Source organism: Nylanderia fulva, unplaced genomic scaffold (assembly GCF_048542155.1).
Source record: "Nylanderia fulva isolate GAGA-0341 unplaced genomic scaffold, ASM4854215v1 Scaffold50, whole genome shotgun sequence".
NCBI classification, from domain to species: domain Eukaryota; kingdom Metazoa; phylum Arthropoda; class Insecta; order Hymenoptera; family Formicidae; genus Nylanderia; species Nylanderia fulva.
In genome coordinates, this window is record NW_028190588.1 from 168,486 (window position 1) to 183,570 (window position 15,085).

Consider the following 15,085-nt stretch of genomic DNA (forward strand, 5'->3'; position numbering starts at 1 on the left):
GTTTTATTATGTATTTCAATTTTATTATTTTGATCGTAATCCATGACTTTTTTAAAAAATTGACATAGAAATTAACAGTTAAATGACACTTTTAAATCTTTCAGCTTCTTCGACAAAAGTTGATGCAACTGTGAGAACTGTAAAAGACATGCACCATTTATATATGTTGGATATATGTATGTACCGGGTGTCCTAATACAAAAGATCATCTTCTTTATTTTTTGAAACTGAAAAAGAAAGCATTCACGCGACATGAATTGACATTAAGAAACGTGATTTTTGATAATTTTACAAGACAAAGTAATTTTAATTTTATTATTATATGTATAAAATAAATATTTGTCTACAAAATAGTGTTGCATTATTTAGAGAAATGTTAATTTGCAGAATATAATTTACTAAATACGAAACAAGTTTCGTTGCTTATGCTTTTCTGCATTTAAGTATTTTATATAAAATACAAATGTGTAAAACTCTTACACATAAAATTGAATTGGTGCAAAAGATTAGTCGTTTTCCTTAAATATAAATATATATAAATATATATATATATATATATATATATATATAATAATTTTATTTTAAATTAAATTATGATCTCTCTCTCTGATAAATGTAAATAAGTGTCCACTCTGTGTGTATTGCCCGTTGCTCCATCTGTTCAGACCTTACTATAAATGGTTAAGTGTGCTTGCATTATCTCGAAGAATGTCTCTTGGAATAGTATTTTTAAATGTAATATGTTATTTTAGCAATATATGTATACCTACATACAGTCGAGAAAAAAAATAGAAACAAATAAAAACAAATTAAAATAACATACATTTACATATAAATAACTTTATCTTGCACAAATAATATACTTTTAACTTGATAATGAAAATATATATAGTATACAATATACACGCACAGAAAAAAGGAATCATTGATTCAAGTATATTTTTATTCTTAAACGCTATTTGATTGATTTAAGCATAGAAAGCTCTTTGTAATCACAAATTTTCATTAGCCTTAATAATAAATAAGTTTGTGTAAAGTATATTTTATCCTTAAGATATATTTTTGTTTTAAAAATCGCATATTGTAAAAACAAACTTAGTCACATTTAAACTAAGAATTATTATATATATTTGAAAGTACCGCTTATATCCGATGCACACTTGTCACTTGTCTTTGCAATATTTATAAGTAAATTTCAGCTTCAACCAAGAATATTTTGCACTTTGTTTTAAGAATAAATTATCCTAAAATTAATTATATTTGGCGCTATTATAAAGATAAAATATACTTGAATTAAAGAATATTTGCATTCTTTCAAGAATACTGTTTTTTCTGTGCGGATGCCCAACGTCCGGTCTACGGGCCGCATCCGATCCGCACAGCCCATCGATCCGCCCTACGAGCATATTCTAAAATATTAAAATTAAAAAATATTAATTGAATACAATACCTCGTGGTAGTGCATAAAATATTTTGTATAAGTATTAAATAGGTTTGTCCAAAACCCGTCTTGCAAGTTAAAATTCTGCGATTTCTCTATCGCCTCAAAGTGAGACAGAGATAGCGTAGACTGTGCGCACACACACACACACACACACACACACTATCAGTATGTATAGGCACACACTGACAAATAAAGTTCTGTTCCCCTCCCTCTTTCGCTCTTTCTCTCCATGGCGGCTTTTTTTTTCACGCGGCAAGACGGTTTGCGAAATACCGTCAATGAAGGACTTTAAATTACAATTACTCATAAAAGGTACCGCTATCCCCATTTTGTAATATGTCATTCCTAACAATATCATGCATCATGTTTTAGTTTTTTAGCAAAATACATAAACAATTTCTGCCGCAATAAATTAAAATCACCGTACGTGTAACTTTCACATGGAATATCTCGACTTTGATACCGGCTCGGTTCTTATAATTGAGGAGGTGTATATATAACATTATTAGCAGCATATACATATATCCAAATTTTAAGCAAATACATAGAGAATCGATTAACTGGTGTACGTCCTTAACTTGTATTAATCTGGCTCGCTGGCAATAATCACAATTTGAAATCTGGCCCCTCGAAGGAACTAGTTGGGCATCTGTACAAGTACATATATATATAAATATATAATATATAGAATATGACTTTTCTTGAAAATATTGCTAGGATATATTATTGAAATTTATAGATCTTCTCGTATTTTGAACATAATTTCTTTTTAAATTTTATTTAAGAAAAATGCGATTTAACATCGTTCTATAATATCACAAATCTCACTTAAAATAAAATACAAAAAATGCAATCGATTTATTAAAAAATTTTTTTTATTTATTAATTTTCTCGTTTTCTTTTATTATTTTTCCACAAAGATTATATAAGAGAAAAAAACATATGTATAGATAATTTTAAAGATACGTTTAATTTTATACAATTACACAAAAAAAAGGAGTCCTTGATTCAAGTATATTTTTATTCTTGAACGCTATTTGATTCATTTAAGCATAGAATGCTTTTTGTAATCACAAATCTTCATTTGTATTAATAATAAATAAATTTGTGTAAAGTATAATTTATCCTTAAGATATATTCTTGTTATAAAAATTGTTATATGGTAAAAATAAACTTATAAATCATTATGATGACTGAATAATTGATATATAAATCATTACGTATAAACAATGCCATACATACACAGAAAAAACAGTATCCTTGAAAGAGTGCAAATATGCCTTGATTCAAAGTATATCTTATCTTTATAATGGCGCTAAATAGAAATAATCTTCAATAAAGAGTAATTTATTCTTAAAACAAAGTGCAAAATATTCATGGTTGAAGCTGAAATTTACTTATAAGTATTGCAAGGACAAGTGAGCACGATATGCGATTTTTAAAATAAGAATATATCTTAAGGATAAAATATACTTAACACAAACTTATTTATTATTAAGGCAAATGAAAATTTGTGATTACAAAGAGCATTCTATGCTTAAATCAACCAAATAGCGTTCAAGAATAAAAATATACTTGAATCAAGGATTCCTTTTTTTCTGAGTATATATACATAAAAATGAAAGGCTATATGTTCATATTTTGTATATCATTCTATAGAATATTTCTTTTAGTAATCTTTTGACATTCAGAAATTTGGTCGATAAATGTTAAGGCGATAAATATTTTTATATTGCACACACTAAAAAAAATAATGTTTCGTTGTCTATTATTGTTATGTGCTTTTTCTTGTTATTATGATTTTATTTTTATGTCAATGCATTGTACTGTAATATATGTTGTATCTAAGGTAGTATGTCGAGGATTATCATAAATATTGCTTATTGAACTTGCGTGATATTTTGCATAATTTATTCATTATACATAGGTATAACGTAGAAGATGCAGAGAATAGGAATTTGTGCATAATGCATTCAAATCAAATGATGAAATATAGATCGAAGCAATCGATCGATTTGTCCATATTATCATAATAATACATATTTATCGATGTTATAACACAAAAAAAACTTATATTTTTTTTGCAACATGACACGACATACATTACAATATTTATATTGATTATTACAATATTGGCGTTAATAATTATGCATTGACTTAACAATAAAATAAAATAAAAATTTTTTAATTAGATTAACTGATATTATTTCGATCTGTACAATTTGTACAATATATAAATTGCAATATGGATAATATAAGTCTTTCTTTCATCTTTCTCTACTATTAGATGTATGATTAGTACAATCGACCTTTTTATACACGTAAAAAAGAGAAATTATGCGTTAGATTATTTAAAAAATTTACGAGTAAAAAAATTAATACAAATATGACGAGATTAAATTTAACACGTTTTATTTACAAATAATTTGAGTTTTATTTGTCCGATATCTTTATATTATAACAGGCATGGTCGGTGATCATTTTTTAGTATGATATTATAAATAGGATGTTATACTACGCATATTTTTTAATTGAACAAATAATAATCCGTTATTTTTTATGTACAAAAATATAATCTGTTACATCTTTTTAATGATTATAAATATAAAAATATTAAAAAACTGTTATGTTCAAGTCTCTTTAATTTGTCACACAGCTAATTATTAAAGTTACTATTGAATATTCAAACATTTTTTACAACACGGCACGTTAAATAAATAAATGTCACTTGTATGATGCAATAATTAAAGCATATATATAATCGCATTATTTAAAAAATTCAATTAATATCGGTTTTTGAGACAACTTGCAATTTATTATGCCTCTTCTATAAAAGTTAATTGTTTCAAACTGCTTGCTATTCATAAACAAGTCACACGTCAATATTTTTTTAATATAATCAATATATTTAATTAATATAAAAAATTCAAAGTTATTATGCATACCTGACGTCAATCTGTCATGAGTTGAAATGTTATGCAAACGTAACGTAATAATGATTACAAATTATGTAAAAAATAATTCGTATATTTGAAAATAACATTAAAGACTAGAATTAAAACTGAAATTGATGTCAGTATTTAATATCTGATAACGTAGATTACTTATTCTTTGATTATAAAAAGATTTTCAATCTTTGAAAAAGAAGTTTTTATAATTCTTGATTAAAAAGCTTTAAGTTTTCTTAATACATGTTATAATACTCATTTAATAAAATCTGCAATTCTCTCATTTTAAATCGATAATTATTAATGTTCTCATTAAATAAAGTTGTGATGAAGGAAAAGTATATTTATAGTGCAAAATGTACACTATAAAAAAGTAAAGTTGTTTCACTATTAGAGGATCGAGAGGGATGTACGCTTTATTTGCGGTTACCTGGACAGCGATGTTATCTGCGTGATGAATGTGCAATCATAATTCACTACGATGGTATAACGATGTATCGTTATCATTTGAGAACCGGTCAAAATAGTGCGCCAAAGATACAACCATCCATTTAAATATTTTAGGGTAAAGGGAGGGGAGAAGCAAATTTTTTTAAAAATTCATATATATAATATCTAGAAAATAATATGCAAAGCTGCGATTTTTGAAATGTCAAATCAATATTGCTAAATCAGTGCGAGTGTTAATACATCCTACATATATTATAAATGCAAAAATATATTATAACCATTACAGCGAAAAAATGAATAACTTTAAAAATAGGATTCTTTCATAAATAAATATATCATAGAAAATCTGAATATTTTTTAAATTTATGTAAGATGATTTAATTATATATCATAGAGATTTGATTGGTAATAGAATGCAAGAATTCTAGATGACTTCATATAGTTTTTCTATCAACATTATATATGTTGGTCTTTATATATTATATATAAATAATATGTTTTCTTTCTTTCGTGTATTTGATGCCTTTTTTGTAAACGCACAATATTTTTACTTACTTATTTATTATACAGAAATTATTGCTTGTACATAACATCGTCATATAAACTTTACTTTATTATACCGTGTTTCTTGTTTTAAGAATTTATTTTAACTTTTTCCCATCGAAGAGTTTCTTCTATACATTGCAAAATTCTGATATAAATGTCGCGAAGCAAAAATGTCACACAGAAAAAACAGTATCCTTGAGAGAATGCAAATATGCCTTGATTCAAGTATATTTTATCCTTATAATAGCGCCAAATATAAATAATTTTGGATAAAGGATAATTTATTCTTAAAACAAAGTGCAAAATATTCTTAGTTGAAGCTGAAATTTACTTATAAATATTGCAAGGACAAGTGACAAGTGTGCATCGGATATAAGCGGTACTTTCAAATATATATAATAATTCTTAGTTTAAATGTGACTAAGTTTGTTTTTACCATATGCGATTTTTAAAACAAGAATATATCTTAAGGATAAAATATACTTTACACAAACTTATTTATTATTAAGGCTAATGAAAATTTGTGATTACAAAGAGCATTCTATGCTTAAATCAATCAAAGAGCGTTCAAGAATAAAAATATACTTGAATCAAGGATTCCTTTTTTTCTGTGCAGTTTTTAATAATACATGTGCAATCACGTAACGGCAAAATAGCTCGAAAAAACAGATTGCATCTGATTGTCTGCGACTACTTCTTGAGCGTTCGATATAACTTCGACCCAACATTGCGGCGACGGCGGGACATAATCGTATTAAAGTTACACACCATTGATCGTCGCCTATTAATAAAATCAAATTTCTATCCCGTAAGTGCGATCGACCCGCGGCCATCATTGCTGAAACCAAACTGGTACCGTTGAAGTGGAGGAGACTGCTAACACTGGCTGACTGAAGCCAGGTAGTTTTGTCCGAGATACGAACAACGAATTCATTAATGGCCTCATTATTTGTCTACCTCCGCTTAATATCAAATTTCTTACGTTAACAAACATTCGTACGAGTCGGCACATCTACGAGAAGTACGCTAACTCGGTTTCTCGACTCACGATGGGGCTCACTTGACCTCATTACTTGCTGTTTCGTAGCAATTTTCGACTTCGTTTCAAGTTTCATGATTGCGCACAGAGAGTTGCGGCGGAATTTCTTTGCTTGGCAGCGCTTGCGGGATAATTATTAAAGATCCAGTAGTAGCTACTCGTTATATACGCGTGCAAAGCCAAAATTGGCATCGTTATTTTTGTGGTAATACTGAGAGAAAAACATTTCTCACATTTATTTCACGCGATTGTACATCAAGATAATGCTCTCTCACGACTGTTTAGATCGGATATAACTGGATTATTATAAATTCTCTTTGCCGGGAGAATATTTCCATTTGATTGCAAATGACTCATAATTTTTCATGCTCGAAGTTCATCGTGAAATAGTAACGAACTGTCATGATTTATTATCATCAAAAATAAGATTTAAAAATTAAACATAAAAGTAAATGAGGAATTATAATGTTGATTAATCAATAAAATAAATAAGACAAAGATTAGTAGTAAGACTAATTAATTAAAATTATTTTTTTTTATAATATTTGTCTCTTCAAATTCATTTATCAATAATAATTATTATGTAACTGGGAAAGTAGTTGATAATAAATAATATATGTATAATATATATATATATATATATATATATATATTATTTATTATCAACTACTTTCCCAGTTACATAATAATTATTATTGATAAATGAATTTGAAGAGACAAATATTATAAAAAAAAATAATTTTAATTAATTAGTCTTACTACTAATCTTTGTCTTATTTATTTTATTGATATACATATATATATATATATATATATACACGCGCAACATATAATAACGCATATAATTATTATTAACATATAAACCTATACATATTATTATGTTTATTACTTAGATACTTTTATAATTTTTCTGTATAATTATATTTTAAAATATATTTGTTATATTAATAAGGCAGTAATATTGAAAGTGTTTATCAGTTTTGCGCTCATAGCTAGCCTTCGGCTTTCTTCATGTGAGATCAATATATACCGAGTTTTTGCAGCGTCAATGCACTCGTACTTGGATAAGGAAAAAGCGATCGATATGCAGCATGCATTTCTTTGATATCGCGTCACGCGAAGCGATAAGAATAGACATGATTTGCTTTGGTTAGATAAGCTAATAGTATCATAAGTTTTGTCAATTGAAAACACGAACACGTGCAAATTGATTATCAAATTATTACGAAAAAAATAATAAATTTACTATTGTAATAATTAATGTTACATCTATTTTAATTATAATATTATACAATTTTTTCAAGTACAGTTTGTAATCAGAATTTGTTTTTTGGTGATATATTTATCAAAAGTATCTTTTTTTATCAAATAAATTCCAGAAAAAGAGTTTTATTACTTTTAATTTTCCCTTCTAACATCCCTCTAAAAATTGCTGAACTTTTCAGTTGTAAGTTTGTATATAAAAAATTATCACCTCTTTTAATCTCGCTTAAAAATAATTTTTCTTTTACATCATAAGTAAGTGTAATACATTTTGCGCGTTATTTTTGATAAACGATTTGTTTTTTTTTTTGGGTAAGAAAACTCATTATTCGTCCACCTTCTCTTCCGCGATGAAATTTCTTCCATTAACAGCCAATCATACGAATCGGCACGTGTGCGAGAAATACGTTAACATCCCGACATCTCGACGATCGGGCTCACTTGACCCAAACGAGCCGTCGTCGTGAGAATCAGTCAGTCTCTCGTGGCCACTCGAACTGGTCTGAAAAAGTCGGACACAGTGTCCGTCCACCAGAGCTATGTCGAGCTTTCGGAAACATCCCTCGGTTGAGCGGTTAATCTCCGATTCCTTTACTGACCCTGTGGCGGTTTCAGCCGGGTGTTTTTCCACCCTCGTTGCTCTCTTCTTCATCTACTCCTCGCGCGCGCGCGCGCGCGCGCGTGAGAAAAGCGAGAAATCGCCGCTACGACGAATTTGCGTGCGGTGCGAAATGCTCAGCTGCTATGACGGTGACGAGGAGGAGAACGACGACGACGACGATGGTGGTGGTGGTCATCATCGCGCGCAGCCGATCGATGGCCCAGTGCCGCTTCGCGCGCGCACCCCACGTTCATCCCCTTCCACTCCCACTCTAACGATCTGCCTTCACCCTGCGTCTTGCACCTCGGTAGCTAGCGAGCCCTCCTTCCCTCGTTCTTCATCCCCTATGTTTGCTCCTCTTCTACTCCATCTTGCGTCCTATGCATTTCTTCATGCCTATATCCTCCACTATTGGAACCTCTTCTTGATATTGCGTCTTTTACCGTCCGAGAGGAATTTCTGATCGCGTCTTCCGTTTGACGTATTTTAACTGCCCTTTGCTCTCGATATCGTTGCATATCTGATAATGAGGTTTTTATTCTGATTTGAAATATGTTGCGTGTCTTAGGAATGTTTTTCTTTATGATATCTCCGTGTCTCTGTATCGGTGTTAGTTATAAAGGAATATATTTTTTCCCTCTAGCTTGTCCCTCGTTTCATCTTGTGATCTCTCCATGTCGCTCGGAATCGCAAGTGCTTCTTTTAACATTTAAAGAGGCTCGTTCCTTGGCTCGGAAGTCGTACTTAAGGGCCAAGAGCCGTTCTTTGACTTCTCGCAACAAATAAAGGTAGACGTTTTCCACGGTGTATATGAGCATTCCTCTTTCTCATTTCATTTTGTACATGTTTTCTGATTCCTTCTCTGATTCACGGAACGAGCTCGTATAAAATCGTTAAAGAACTGCTGTTCACCTCAATTTTTCCATCTAGAAATAAAGGTAGCCCCTTCCTCCATCTCTACATCAATTTCATTTTTTCTCCGATAATATTTTACATTATTATTTGCTACTCCAGTATTTTCTCCCTCTCTCCTCTTGTCTTCATTTAATATTCCTTCCCTTCTTCTTCATCATAAACTTCCCACAGCTTCTCCATCTTTCATATTTTTCTCCTCCTCTCTCTTCCTCCCATCCTCTCTACGCAATAAATGTCTGTCACGTAATGCTCGCCATCGCCATCATCGTTGATCTAATCGTAGCTCGTGATAGAGTGCTTTTTAGACCGGCTCTTTGCAAACTTAATAATATAAAGCGCCGTCTCTCCTCCGCGACCACCGTTTGACCGCCGTAGATCTTTTCCCTCTGCTCGTCTTCTCCTCATGATTGCACCGGTTGGTTATTCCTGGTGGCTCCCTCTCGTTTTCCTAATCCTTTCACCCTTCTACCCTTCCTCCCTCTCTCTCTCTCCTCTCATTGCAACATCTCTATGTTTCGCTTCAGCTTTGTTCTTCTTCATTTTTTGGTTATTTTTTTAATCGTTTATTCTCCCTCTCATTACTCCGTTATTTCACCCTTTTACTTAGAAAATCTCCATCCCTTTCTTTTCTTTCCTCTTCTTCCTCTCGTTCTCCCTCGCTAATTTCGACGTTTGCTTACCTCTCTATTTCTCCAACCCCTCTCTCTTTCCCTTCGACTTTTCCACCCCTTACCGACATCATTCCCCTACTTCCACCCTTTCTCCCTACCACAGTAGAACGGCAGTCGACAGAGCGGCCGCAGTTCGAACACGCCAGCTTGCGGATCACGAAGGATCTGTCCGTCCGCCGCTTCCACCCTCGCAGACGATTCCTCTTCTCGTTCCTTTGAGCGCCTCTCTTTCTCTTCTTCTTCTTCTTCTTCTTCTTCTTCTTCTCTCTCTCTTTCTCTTTCTTTCTCTAATTTTCCATTTCTCGTTTTCCTTTTCTCTCTCTCACTCTCTCTCTCTCTTTTCTCTCATCTGTCTTTCTCCTTCGGTTGTTCGCGAGCCAGTTTATTCCGCGCGACGTTTGCCATCGAGCACCGCTCGATCTAGTCTCCAAGTGGATACGGCGCATCGCTGATCAGACGGACGGACCATACCGTCGTGCTCGCCCTTCGACACAATCAGCACGTCGTAGCGGAATGGCTCTTCGACAGATCAGGAAGTTGCGGCCACGTACCGGTTGATAGGAGGTTAGTCTACATGCATATCTAAATATTCGTTTTTTTTAAGCGAGGTGACCTCGAGGGTGAGTTTTGGTGCTGAAAATAAAAACGTAGCTCTTGTGCTCCAAAATCCATTGACAGCTACGGGCAGCACACGCATACACGACACACCCAAAGCCACGAAACGTGCACCTTCGAGCGTGTCTAGGGCAACGGCGAGCCTTGCTTCGGAAGCCGCGCGTTCGACGCTGCTAGATCAATAACATGCCGCGAGGAAAACTCGTTCGCGCGGAAGCTTCTCGGTCGGCCAGGAGTTCGCGTCGCGCCGCGACGCGTCTCGTTTGCGTCTCCAGAGCTGCGGGCTCGAGTGCGGAATAATTCGTCGTCGCATCGAAACGTCGTGTCAGTGACGTGCGTAAAGGTGTTGGATCGTCGTCGTGTCGTGGTGATAATAATCTTTGGTAAATTTACAATTCCGCGTTAATTAAGATAGTTATTCGTTTGTACGACAATTAATCGCTAATAAACATATATAATAGTGGATAAATTATTAATTAATTCTTATTACTTGATAGCAATCCTCAATTGATGATTTGCTAACTCTATGCTAATTAAAGATAATTTTCGGAGAGAGAAATAGAGGGCGGGGGACATAAATGTTAATTAATCTAATTAATTTACGCCAATTTGTGTTAGATACGAATTTGTGACTTTCTAGCTGGTTTGTTAATTGATTAATGATTTATTAATAAATGAACTGTTGGTTTTTCTGAAGCTTCAGTGAGCCAACTACGAGGCGAACTGGATGAGGAAGTCGTATTCCGCGTTGGCGAGCTAGGAAGGACGCACGTAGCGGTGGTGTGTCATAGTAAATCGAGGCGGCTATCGATTTTTTTACGTATGTGCCTCGTCGGCTTGAATGTCGAGGATGAACGGAAACGTTGCGGTAGATATCGGCATCCCATGAACGCAAAAGCCGATCGAATAACGAGATTATGTTCCATTGTAAAATAAAAAAGAAATGCGTGTCTATGACAGATAATGTAGTAGTGCATCAAATAAGTTACACATGCACAATCGCAATTTAATTGAAAGTTTAATAACGTGTTTTAACTAGTGTGCCAAAATTTAACTAACATGCCAAAAAAAAAAAAAAATAACATATTACACATTTGAATTTTTACACAAATAAACTGCATTTTTTTTAATGGACATTTTTATTCCCAAATTAAATACAGATGCAGACATTTTGGAAAAATTAATTTTATTGTAAGATAATCTTCTCCAATTATTTTTCAGTTATTTTAGTATTTATTAAACAATGTTTTCGACAATCACAATCTTATGATTTTTTATGGCTGTTGTGAAATATTCTAATTTGTTAAAAAAATTAATTTTTTAATATTTAATATATACCTGAAATTTTTGTTATAAATAATATGTAACGTAAAAATAAGATTTTTTTTTCACAAAGACTAAAAACATTAAAATAGACTTTACTTTTTTAAAATATTATGTTTTCAATTTGTTTTACGAAAAATTGTCTATTGAATATATTAAATAACTATAAAAATAAATGACTAAAGTTTAAACTAATAATAAAATAATTTGGTTAAATTAATTTCAGAATCAGCAAATAATCTGTTATTAATTAAAATGTACTATTTTGAATTATGGTTCTAATTTCTACGTACAAAGATAGTTACTGTAGAATTATGCGAATATATAAAAATCTTAATGTTATTATTTTAAATACCTCTTGAATAGTACAGTTCTACTTCCTCAAGCAGAAGAGAGATAATCAAATCACGATTTTAAATCATTAACAATAAATTACTTTTTTCTGTTAGTATCTTTTACATATCATTAAATCACGGATCATATCTTCTTTATATCTTCTTTTTGCAATATATGTGTATATATATATACAAAAATAAAAATGAGATATGTATGGTTTTGTTACAAAAAAAATCATAAAATATTCTTCAAGACGGAATAAGATTTTTTGCGTCGTACCTATTTTTTTATTTCGTGAATGGTGCACTATCGTCATTCACGCTATTCACAAAACGACTTATCGACCAAGCCAGACATATAATAGGGTTATATTTTAAAGCATAAAAATCTTTTAAAAAGTTTTTTTGGCATTTACTTTCGGCATAAATTACAAAGTAAAAATAAATTGAACTTACGCAACGTTCAAAATCCCGCCTTATGATTAAAATACTTTGTTATTATATAGTTGATAGCAACTTAACAAGATACATAAGACATTCAGAAGTTGTGTGTTTAGTTATAAACAATTTGATGAATTATTTGGAATATGGTTTTTTGCATAAAGATTAACTGAGTTATTGTGAGCAACTTTTCAATATTTAGTAATTGTGTCAAAATTTAAATTCCAAACAAATTTACTAAAATAGTATATTTATTTTATGCAATAAACTGATTTTTATAAAATGTCGCGATATTTCTTTGCAGTTATTATAAAAAATAATAAAATATTGTGTAATATTATCGTGTCATAAAAATATGTTATTTTAATACACTATGACATTAAAATGTTACTATTATATTATGTTTTTGTAATAGACTCAAAATATTTTGATTTAATAAAAGATTAATTCTTAAATATTTAAAAATACACACATAAAACTTTTTGTATTAAATAAAAATAGGTTAATATAATACGAATTGCTGCAAACACACATATATACGAATACATGCGTGCGCGAAAGAGCAAATTAAAATGTTGGATTTGTATAAATAATGCGAAAAAAATCTAGTGAGTCAATAAATTTTTGCATTTTGAAATTCATTGAAATTTGGACTCTACGCAACGCGATATGAAATATAAGTAAATAGACTAACAAAAATCAATATATTCTTTCGCACGGTTCGATAAAGGTAGTACTCCATGACGTACCGGTTTAATCTTGATAAAAAGCGCGACCTCGTAAAGGATAAAAATAATATCGCGGGTTTTACGGCCGGGTCTAACTTTAACCTTCCTCTGTGTCCTAACTACAATTAATGTAGAATCCAGCTATATAAAAAGGGACAGGAAGAGGTGCGGTGTCATCCTGGAAATAATCGTTCTGTCATATATTTTCGCGTGCTTAAAATAATTTTCTATCTTCCCTCCCTATTATATATTCTCACTTTCGCGTCTTTGCATGTCACAAATATTGCGTTGCTATTATAAAAACATTTATATATTTTTTTAAATAAATTTATGTAGATAAAAATATGCGGCAAAGATGCGACAAGTGAAATATTTGTTCATCTACGGGGTTGTCATGGAAATGGGATTGATGGAGGCGACGCGTGCTACGATAATAAGTGGATCAATGAACGCCATATTTAATAAGCGCAGATAAAGGAGCACATCAATATCGAGCTGAAAGCATTGGCACATGCCTGGAAATTCGATTGACACGGCATTTCCAATCACTGATCGAAGAGCCGACTCTATCGAAAGCGGTAACAAAATTTTTGATGAAAGCGACGTTTATAAAAAGTTACTATAAGTATCAGAATGATAGCTACATTTAGAACTGAGTATTTGTTCGCTACGATAGGGCTAAGATCATTTTTTTATCAATTTTATTTCACTATTCAACTTATATTTCTCTTCTTTTTTCGAAATTGTTTACTAAATTTATTTTGGAAGTAAAGAAAATTTCGATTTATTTGTATTAAAAAGAATTCGCATATTTTAATCCTGAGTTTTGGAATTCTACTTAAGATTGTCAAAATATTTCACTGTGTTTTAATTAAAAGTTTAATTTTGGATATTAAAAGCTGCAAGAAGTAATAATTATCTAAATTTTTTTTCCAAAAAGTTTGCTCCAATATATTAAAAAATTTATTAATTTTCTTATACATATTTAAACGAAGCAATTACTGTCAGTTATTTAGTTGCTAAGTAATGTTACTAATTTATTCTTTATTTAATGAAAAATCGATGGCATATGAAAAATGTGCATTGTTGATATGTTGATAATTAACAAAATTGAAGAATAGCTTATTGATGTTCTATATATGACAGAAATTTCGCCCACGAATCTCCATATAATCTATAAGATTTATTCACGTCAATTTTATCAAATATAATTTTTGAGAGAGAAAATATAATTTTTCCTATCGAGATATAATATATTAGAATAAAAGAGCATATTTTGAAAATCGTAGAAAATTTGAGCCGACTTTAAAGAGTGGCTTTAGCTACGAATTTAAATTTATTATTAGACCTCAACTATAATATCAATTTTTTCTCATAATGCATGGCTATAAAAAATATTTTAATCACAAATATAAAAATTGTGTATAAGTATTTGATTTCAAGATATAGTATAGATATTTCGTAATATAAGATTTTTTTTTAGTTATAGCTCGTTCATCTCTCATCTAAATCCGGTCTAAATCCGTAAATGAAAAATATACCGCGATGGCGCGCAGCTAATTATCAAAACCAAACGTTACTACATATATAACGTTACATGCACGTACACATATAGACAGCATCGGTTATCGATCTCTTCGCATATAAGTTTGGCGGAAATTTCGCATCGTGTCTGCGGCGCAATCGTGCCCCGGATCTTGTTCTTTCGTCTTCTCTTTTCCGTAGTGCCATTTCGAAACTTTTCCCCGTGGGACGCGATTACGTGA

The 15,085-nt window shown here is 31.2% G+C and overlaps 1 protein-coding gene across 2 annotated transcripts in view; it reads left to right on the forward strand.

Annotated features, from left to right (window-relative positions):
• The first annotated feature begins 9,975 nt into the window (after positions 1 to 9,975).
• Cadps (calcium-dependent secretion activator 1) overlaps positions 9,976 to 15,085 on the forward strand; it is a 33,824-nt gene continuing 28,714 nt past the window's right edge. Inside the window, exon 1 of one of the 2 annotated variants that reach the window (XM_029322790.2) lies at positions 9,976 to 10,441. The gene's annotated coding sequence lies outside the window, so the exon portion shown is untranslated. Of the gene's footprint in view, positions 10,442 to 10,505; positions 10,876 to 15,085 lie in introns of those variants that run through there. The other variant, XM_085487167.1, reaches the window with a different exon arrangement.